Source organism: Arachis ipaensis, chromosome B09 (assembly GCF_000816755.2).
Source record: "Arachis ipaensis cultivar K30076 chromosome B09, Araip1.1, whole genome shotgun sequence".
NCBI classification, from domain to species: Eukaryota; Viridiplantae; Streptophyta; class Magnoliopsida; order Fabales; family Fabaceae; genus Arachis; species Arachis ipaensis.
In genome coordinates, this window is record NC_029793.2 from 94,378,647 (window position 1) to 94,388,710 (window position 10,064).

Sequence of the window (10,064 nt, forward strand, 5' to 3'; positions counted from 1 at the left end):
GGTTAGTTAACCCAAGTTACCAAGTGATAAAGCACCCCTAAGAGCTTATTCATCCAAGTAGATCCCTCACACAGGAGCACCACAGACACTTGCTTCAAGATTAAAACTATTGATGCCTAGCCTTATTGCTTACTCTTTTTTCTTTTGTTTTTCACTTCCATTGTTCTTTCCCTTTTCTTTTCTTAGGATCTTGTTATTATCTTAGTCTCATGAGTATATCCAAAGTCAAGTATTCAGGTCAGATGGTTGTCCTCCTAGCCTTGTGGTTGAACCAACTTAGCTAACTTATGACTACCCCAAAGATTCATGAATGCACTTCAACAATATGAACTCTACCCTGGTCTTTTGAAAACAATCATTCTCTTCTTCATTTGATTTAAAATGGACAAGCTTACAAGTAAATAAGGGAATGATGCAGTGATATTTAAACCAGAAATTATGGACCTATTCAGAAAGAAAACTTAAAAGACAGAAAAATTTTTTTAACATGACATGGAAGCAGGTTCTATTTCATACAAGATCTTCCTTATTTAAAGCATAGAAAACGATGGACTAAAAGGAACTCCACCACCTTTCATTCATGTGGATGCCCGTGCTCCCCTCCTTGCTTGTCCTCATTGTGTCTCTCCTGAGTGCTTGTGCTCCCACTTCCTTTGCCTTTTCCAAGCAGCTTCTTCTAGAAACCACTATCTTCCATCTTCTTCTTGAGTGTCTCCTTTTGCTGTTTCACTTTCCTCTCTTCTTGTTCTACAAATTCTTTTTGGACTTCATCATATGTGGGGATGGCATAGTGTAGATGATGCATATTACTGGTCATGTAGTTCAACTCGGCTTGAGTGTTTACATAGAACTCCTCCCTATGTAGTTGCCTTCCTTCATTGAGTACACTGAACTCATTGAAAGTTTTCATTTGGGCTATCTGCCGCTGGTTGAGCTCTTGCAAGTGCTTCTCTTGAAGCTCTTGCCTCTTATTCACTTGGTTGATGGCTTGTGTGAGCTGGGAGTAGCGTTCCTGCTGCTGCTCCATTTGTTATTTTTGCCATGCTTCCTGTTGACTCAGCCGGTTCAGTATTTGCTCTTGTCCTTCCATATGTCTCTTTCCTAAATCTTCAATGGCTCTTAGAAGGTGAGTCATATTCAAGTTGGCTAGGTCATAATGCTCTTCTTGTTGATATTCTTCCTAATGGTATTCTTCTTGGTGAGCTCCTTCCTAGGCCCTTTGCCTTCCTATATGTGGCCTTCTTAGTTACTGAGCCGGTGTGGTATAGACCATTCGCTCGAGTGTGACTGGCCTCCCTGGGTTCACCCAGTCTGGGCTGCTGTCCTCAAATATTACCTTGGCCTTGTTGCACAAGCGGAGAATGGTGCTGGGGTACCAAAGTCTGGCACCTGAGTCAGCTTTCTCAGCTGACTCTTGAATCCCTTCGGCAATGAGCTCATGCACTTTGATTTCCCCACCTTGTACTAAGCATTGTACCATAGTGGCTCGATTGATGTTGACCTCTGAATTATTAGCAGCTGGTAGGATGGACCTCCTTACAAGCTCAAACCACCCTTTGGCTTCAGGGTGAAGGTCTCCCCTTTTTATGAATTTTGGTCTCCCATCTGAGTACCTCTCCCAGTCAGCGGCTATGACACAAATATCTGATGCTATCTTTGAGAGCTCATCCTTATCGGGGCTTCTACTTATCCTTGCCTGATAACTCTCCTCATCAAAATGAGGTGATTTCAAATGAAGAGCTCTTGTTATGGCACTTGGGCTGAAATCCACCTCCTTTCCTCTCACATAGCTTTTGAAGGTTGGGGCTTTGGTTTTATCCTCTCTAACTGCATTTGCATAGAATTCTTTGATGAGGTTTCCATTGATCTTCCCCTCTGGACTGGTGAGCAATTGCCACCCCCTCTGTTCGATTTTTCTCCAAATCTGTGGTGATTCATTGGCATTGATTTGGAAGATTAACTCTGGCAATATCTTTCTGGCACTTATCCGCTCAAATTCATGCTCATGAAAAGCAGTCTTGAATCTCTTGTCATCAAAGGGAGCACTCACCATAGGTTCCTTCCTCTTTTGCCTCTTTGAACTTGATGATGCCATGACTTGAGTTGTTGTTTGAGGAGATTTGAGGTTTCGGATAGATGAAGAGTGGGTTGGTTAAAGCAATTTGTGATGAAGGGTTTAGTGTGCCAATAGAAGTGTGGAGAGTGGGAATTTGAATGTGAGGAGTGAGCATGCACTAAGGTTCACTTATATAAGAAAATCACGAGTGGATGAAGGGTGTGGATTGCATGAATGTTTACTAGATGAACGGATGGGGTTGTGTATGAAGGAAAGACAAGGATCATCACTTTAATGAGAGTGATTGGTTCGTTCTTCAAGGGTCTTCTATTTCCAATGTTGCAAGGCAACGTTTCCCCATGCGTTCCCTCTTGAGACATGTGTGTAGTGCTCTTCATTAAGTGGCGAAATCTCCCCCATTTAATTGTCCAATCAATCCCTTTTTATGCTTCTTTTCCTTTCCTATAAAGATTTGAAATAAGGGAATTAATATATAAGAAAATTAAAACTCTACGGCTAGAATAAATTGAAAGAAAGGATTTGATTGTTTGTTTATGAATTTCAACTAACTAACTAACTATTGGTGGTTCCTTATATGCATTTTGGTGGCACCATGGGGTGACACCAAACTTAGTTTGAAGCACTGTGATGAAAGTTTTGTGTTCAAAGCTCCCAAGACTAGCATGCAACTTGGTTTGCTTTGAACACCAAACTTGTTCCTCACTATATTCTGCATAAGAAGATTTTCACCAATTGTTTGTTAAGTTTGGGTTGAAGCTCATAAAGATTGACTTATTCATTATCATCTGAAAGCATATAAAACATGGGTTGCCTCCCATGAAGTGCTTCTTTATCGTCACTAGCTTGACGTTTTTCTTTCATCATGGTGGTTGGTAGTACTTAAAGTCCTCCCCTCTTGCTGTGGATTTGTATCCATTGGTTGGATCAATGATCTCTATATGTTCCAAGGAAAGAACTCTGTTGATAGTGAAGACCTTAGGTAACTGAGATGGTACAGTAGGGAGATTAGGAGGAATATCTGGGAAGTAAGATGAGACAACTCTATCCCTTGGAGAGAAATCTTTCGTAGGGATCTTCTTGTTCCTCCATTTCCTTGGTACCTTCTTCTTTGTTTCTTTTGAGGTTGCCTTCCCCTTGGTGACCTCTTTTCTCCAAGGAGTTGTGATGCTGTCTTCACCTGCCTCTAGAGGTTTGGGTTCCTCCAATTTTTCTTTGAGCTGTGGCAGTTGCTGTTTTCCTTGTTTATCAGTTGAGGGGGTTTTAGAATGAACTAGCTGTGCTTCAGTGCTTGTCTCCTCCTTCAGTGTCTCCTTATCGTTTGTGCTTAGTTCCTTGTCCTCTTGATCTGTTTCTTGTGAGAAGTTGAAGACATTGAAGCTGAGTCGTTCATCATGAATTCTCAATATTAGCTCCGCTTTCTCTACATCGATAAGTGCTCTGGCCGTAGCTAAGAATGGTCTTCCCAATATGATTGGGTGAGTATGACTCTCTTCCATGTCTAGAATGACAAAGTCTGTTGGGAGAAAGTACTTCCCAACCTTTAGCAGCACATTTTCCACCACTCCTATTGCTTGCTTTTGAGTTTTGTCAGCCAGTCTGATAATGACATCTGTGGGGATTATCTCATTAATCTGCAGCCTCTTCGCCAGGGATAAAGGTAGTAAGTTGATGCTGGCCCCCAAATCACATAGTGCTCCTTCGAACATAGTCTCACCTATGGCACAAGGGATATGAAAGCTTCCTGGGTCTCTTCTTTTTGTAGGCAGCTCAGGCTGAATAAGTGCACTACATTCCTTGTTCATCACTATAGTCTGCCCTCCTTGAGTGAGCTTTTCCTCAGAAGAAGTTCCTTCATATACTTGATGAATGCAGGCATTTGTTGAATTGCCTTGATGAATGGTATGTTCACATGCAGAGATGCAAACAAGTCTAGGAACATTGAGTATATTCTTTTTCCCACAGCACCATTGAGCAGTTGAGGGAATGGTGCATAGAGCTTCAGCAGCTCTTGTTGTGAGATTTCTGGTTCTTTGTGATCTCTATCCTCCTCCTTTGTTGAGTTGTCTTCAGGTTGTTTGCACATTTTGCCTTGCTTGTCTTCAATCTCTTGATCACTTGTAGTGACCATTTTGCAATCTTCCCATCTTACTTTCTTTGCTTCTCCCTTGGGGTTTTTCTCAGTGTCACTTGGGAAGTTATCAGTAGGTTTGAGAATCTTCTCGGCTAAATATCCCACCTGGAATTCCATCTTCCTAATGGTTTCTCCCTGGTTCTTAATATTGGCTCGCACCTCCTCTTTGAACACCTTATTTTCTTGAATCTCTTGGCATATTCCTTCAAGTAAGGCTTCAATCTTAGAGAGCCTGTCATCAATTGATGAGTGGTTCGAAGCAGATGTGCTGTTTTGGTTTTGATAAGTATGTGGAGAAGTGTTGTTGTGGGGGTGTTGAGATGTCCTCTGGGTGAATTGTTGGTGAGCTGCATTGTTGTTGGAGTTGTAACGTCTCTGGTCTTGGTTTTGATCTTGCTCAGTTCCCCACCCAAAGTTCGGGTGATTTCTCCATCCAGGGTTGTAGGTCTTGGAATATGGATCATAGTTTTTCCTTGGTGAATTCCCAATGTAGTTGGCTTGCTCCTGACTCCCTTCTGCTTCTTGGTTTACTCCTTCTTGTGTTGTTGATGAAGTGGAGATTGCTGCTACTTGGTTCATCTCCATCTTCTTGGTGAGGTCAGCCAGCTGCTGGGTAATGAGCTTGTTTTGGGCCAACAGAGCATCCATATTGTTTAGCTCCATCACTCCTCTTGTGTTCCCTCTTTCGGAAGCATAGAAGTAGTCGTTTTCTGCTACTGTTTCAATAACATCTATGGCTTCCTCAATGGTCTTCTTCTTGTTCAAGGACCCTCTAGATGAATGGTTTACTGCCTTCTTTGACTCATAAGAGAGCCCTTCATAGAAAATGTGCAGCTGGACCCATTCGTTGAACATGTCAGGTGGACACCTCCTTGTTAAGTCTTTGAACCTCTCCCATGCTTCATACAGAGTCTCACCATCCTGTTGCCTGAAGGTTTGAACCTCAGCTCTCAGCCTATTGATTTGTTGAGGAGGGTAGAATCTTGCTAAGAATTTGTTCACCACATCCTCCCAAGTTGTCAAGCTCTCCCTTGGGAAGGATTCCAGCCACTTGGCTGCCTTGTCTCTGAGTGAGAAGGGAAATAAGAGCAATCTATAGGCGTCAGGATGAACACCATTAGATTTCACTGTGTCACATATTCTCAGGAAGGTGGTCAAATGTTGGTTGGGATCTTCTTGAACACCTCCTCCAAACGAACAATTGTTCTGAACAAGGGTGATGAACTGTGGTTTAAGTTCAAAGTTGTTGGCATGGATTGTTGGCTTTTGGATGCTACTTCCACAATTGCCTGGGTTTGGATTAATGTAAGAGCCCAAAACTCTTCTATCCTCCCCAGCATGATTTGCTCCACCTTCTCTGCCATGGTTGTGAATCTCTTCTTCATGATGATTTTCCATGTTTTCTTCCATGTTTGGTTCAAAGTATTCCTCAAACTGTTCCTTCTCTTCTTCAGCACCAACTACTCGTTTTTCTTTTGCCTCCCTCCTTAGTCTAAGGAAGGTTCTCTCTGGTTCAGAATCAAAGGAAGTTGAAGCCCCGCTTCTTCTCCCTGTCATACAACCAACAAGTACAAGCAGAGAAAATAGGTGTAGACAGTATTTGTGTCGGAATTGATGTTAGTTGTGGGTGATGCAATATATCAAACAATTAGTGGGTTAGCAAACAGAATTGAAAATAACAAAGAAAAACAAAAGAGTAGATGGAGAAGGGAAGAAGTTTAACTAAAACAAAAAGTAAATCACTCAAACAGAAAAATAAAATTCACAAAATAAAATGCTCAATCTAGTGATCTTCCAATCTAATCATTGTTGATGCACAATCAATCCCCGGCAACGGCGCCATAAACTTGATGCACGAAAAACTTGTCTCTCAACAAATCTCCCTTCGGCAAGTGTACCGAAGTTGTCGTCAAGTAAAAACTCACAATAGAGTGAGGTCGAATCCCACAGGGATTGATTGATCAAGCAACTTTAATTAGAAGAATGTTCTAGTTGAGCGAATCCAGAATTTGAGTTGAGAGTTGCAGAAAATAAAATGGCGGGAATGTAAATAACAGAAAAGTAAATGCTAGAATTAAATGACTGGAAGTAAATGACTGAAAATAAATTGCAGAATTGTAAATGGGAATGGGGGATTTGCTCATAAAAGTAAATCGCAGAAATTAAAGAGAATGGGTGAGATTAGAGATGGGAGTTGATTGGGCTTAGGAGATGTTGCAATTCTCTGGATCAAGTTCATTTTCATCTCTTCCTCAATCAATGCACTCATTGATCTCCTTGGCAATCTTAAGTGATTGAATTGCAATTTCTTGCAATTCAATCTCTTAAATCTTGATCAATAGCCAATTCCTTGGTCAATTGCTCATGAGAAGAGATGAAGTATGGTCACTGATTATACCACATGCATTTCCCAAACCAAGTATTGAGAGGGTTACAGTCACATACCCATCCAAACCCAATTTGGTCCAGCATGAGAAAGCATTTCTAGCTTGATCTCTTCCAAGGTTCAAAAGAGATCCAAGTTTGAATAGCTTCTCTTCCAAGATAACTACTCAATTGGATGAAGATCGAAAACTTTCAAGTAAAATCAAGAGGAAAGATAGAAGAAGAACAATGAAAATTAGTATTGATCCATCAAATTACAACAGAGCTTCCTAACCCAATGAAAGGGATTTAGTTGTTAATAGCTCTTGAAGATGAAAACAAAGATGGAGAATACATCATAAAACTAGAAATTGCAAAGAAAGTAAAATACAGAGAGTGGTTCTTCAGCTTCCAGAACTATTTTACAATTCAAAGCTACTCCTATATATACTACTCTTCTCAGCTTCTAGTTCACTCTTCAAGTCTTGGGCCTTTGGATCTTGAGTTTGAAGCAGTTCCTTTCTTTATTTGGGCTTGGCTTTACTTGCAGAGAGAAAGTGCGGAGTGGGTAGAGACTTAAGCTCAGGGCGTAAGGAGTGTTAATCATTTAGTGAAAGTCCAAGTTCGGGAACGTTAGGGACACTTAACATTGTCACTAACGTTCCAATGCACCCCCTTTGCCTCACGCTAAAACCCACGTTAACTAGGTTAACGTGGCTTTTAACGTTGCCTTGTCAACCTTCGAGAACGTTAGTGACACTCAACATTGTCACTAACGTTGGCAATTACTCATAAGTGGCCACGTTAGAAGCCACGTTAACCTAGTTAACGTGGACTCTAACGTGAGACCTAGGGGCACATTGGAACGTTAGTGACAATGTTGAATGTCACTAACGTTCTCGAAGGATGGCAAAGGCCACGTTAGAAGCCACGTTAACCTAGTTAACGTGAGCTTTAACGTGAAGCAAGAAGGGGCACACTGGAACGTTAGTGACAATGTTGAGTGTCACTAACGTTGGCTCAACTTCTTTTCTCCACGTTAGAGTTCACGTTAACTTGGTTAACGTGACTCTCTAACGTGGGCATTGATGGCTTTTTGAGAGTGTTATTGGCAATCACTTTTCTCATTAATCTTTGCAAGTTACCTCCCCTTTTCTTGCTTCTTTTTGGTCCTGAAATCAAGCAACAAAGTGCATCAAAGCTCTAGTCCAAGTCATGAGTAATGCAACATAATATTTGTCACTAAACTTATGCAAAATCCTCATGAAATCATGTAAAATGCACAATGTATGCTTGAGGCAAGGCATAAGTGAATATTTACCCAAAACTAGCTTATTTCCTAAAGAAATGCATGAAACTAACCTAAAAACAGTAAAGAAAAGGTCAGTGAAACTGGCCAAGATGCCCTGGCATCAATACTTTGTTATTGTTTTTCAGAAGCAGGTCATAACCCACCTTAGTGAGTTACGTGATGGTGACAGAGCAGAGGATCCTTATCATATTTTGGCATCTTTTTGGATATTTCTGCTTAGTTTCTCCCACTTTTGTATTTATGATTGCCTTATAGGCTTACTTTGTAGAGAGATAGATTGTATAAGCTGTTTTAACCATCGAAACTCTGTATGTCTGTATATTGACTAGTCGGCCTAATCTCCGCGGGTTGAGGCTAGTTCCTTATTGATAAACCACTATTTTATGGTTTATCTTGTGCTCAATTGAGTGGTTTTTATCAAGTCTTTGCACACTTATTCATACTAATTGCACGGTTTTACGTTTTCCTTCCTAATTTTGTGCTATGATTGAAAACATATTTCCTGGGCCTTTAAATTGCTAATTTTAATCCTCTCTTATTACCATTCGATGCCTTGATATGTGTGTTAAATGATTTCAGGATTTATAGGGCAGGAATGGCCTAGAGGATGGAAAGGAAGCATGCAAAAGTGGAAGGAATACAAGAAGTTGAAGAAATTGCTAAGCTGTCCAGCCTGACCTCTTCATACTTAACTGACCATAACTTGAGCTACAGAGATCCAAATGAGGCGGTTTCAGTTGCGTTGGAAAGCTAACATCCGGGGCTTCGCAACGATATATAATTTTTCATAGTTTCCTGGCTGTTGAGGGACGCGCACGCGTGGATCATGCGTACGCGTGACCTGGCCAAAATTCAATCCACGCGTACGCGTGATAGTGCCGCGTGCTGGACGTATCAGAAATTGCTGGGGGTGATTTCTGGGTTGTTTTTGACCCAGTTTTCGGCCCAGAAAACATATATTAGAGGCTACAAAGTGGGAGAATCCATTCATTCATTCACACAACTTTCAATATCACAAATTTAGGTTTTAGATGTAGTTTTATAGAGAGGGAGGCTCTCTACTCTCTCTTAGGATTTAGGATTTCTCTTAATTTTAGGATTGCTTCTTCTCAATTCCAGGTTCAATGTTCCTTTAATTTAGTTTCTTTTCTACTTTTAATTTGTTTCTTCTCAATTTTATTATTTATTTAATTGCTTTCAATTTTATTTCCATTATCATGTCTCTTTTCTACTCCCTTCTCCCAACAACGAAGATGGTATGTATGTTGATAGAGTAGACTCCCAACTTGACACACCATTTGGTACGAAAGGATTATTGTTAGTTTAAAAACTATACTTGCAACGAGACTTTATCTGTAAAATTCTTTACTAGCAGAAATCCGTTCGTCAAAATGGTGCCATTGCCGGGGAATTGCAAACGTGTGCCTTATTATTGGTTATTGTAAATATTTGCTTTTTCGTTTCTTTGTTAGTGTTTCTAGTTTTAGGAGTTTATTTTCATTAATTTCTATTAGTTTTTATTTCTTTTGCTACTATGAATTCTCACCCCTCTGCCTTTAAGTTTGATTCCAATGTTGTTGTAAGGAATGGAAGATATAATGAGAACATGCATCAAGGTTGGAAGAATCAAAGATGGGAGGAGCCACAAGGATTTGATCAACCCTCTTGGCAACAACCCCCTCCAATTCGCTATTACCAACAACCATTCAGTGATGCATACCAAGACAATAGTTATGGTGGACCCTTTCTTGACAAACCACCTCCACCAAATTACTATGGTCAAAAGCCATTCCAGGGAGCGTACCAAGATGCTGAATATGGTGGACCCCCTTGTAGTTACCAACAAGTCCCACCATATGCTTATGAACCACCTCCCCAACATACCTTTGAACCAACATACTCACAAGCTCCTTTACACCATTCACCTCCATATGACCCTAACCCATATCCACCATACCAACCACCCTATGAACCGTATGAACCATACATAGAGCCATCCCAATTCAAACCCAATTACTCCCAGGAACCACCACCTCCATATACACCATGTTCATATCCATCAATCAAAGAGCACTATGATCCTACTTATGATAGCCGAGTGAAATAAGAATCAAAGGATCGTCTCAAGGAAACAGTGGATCGATTTCATGCAACCCTTCATCAATTGGAGCAAGCAATAA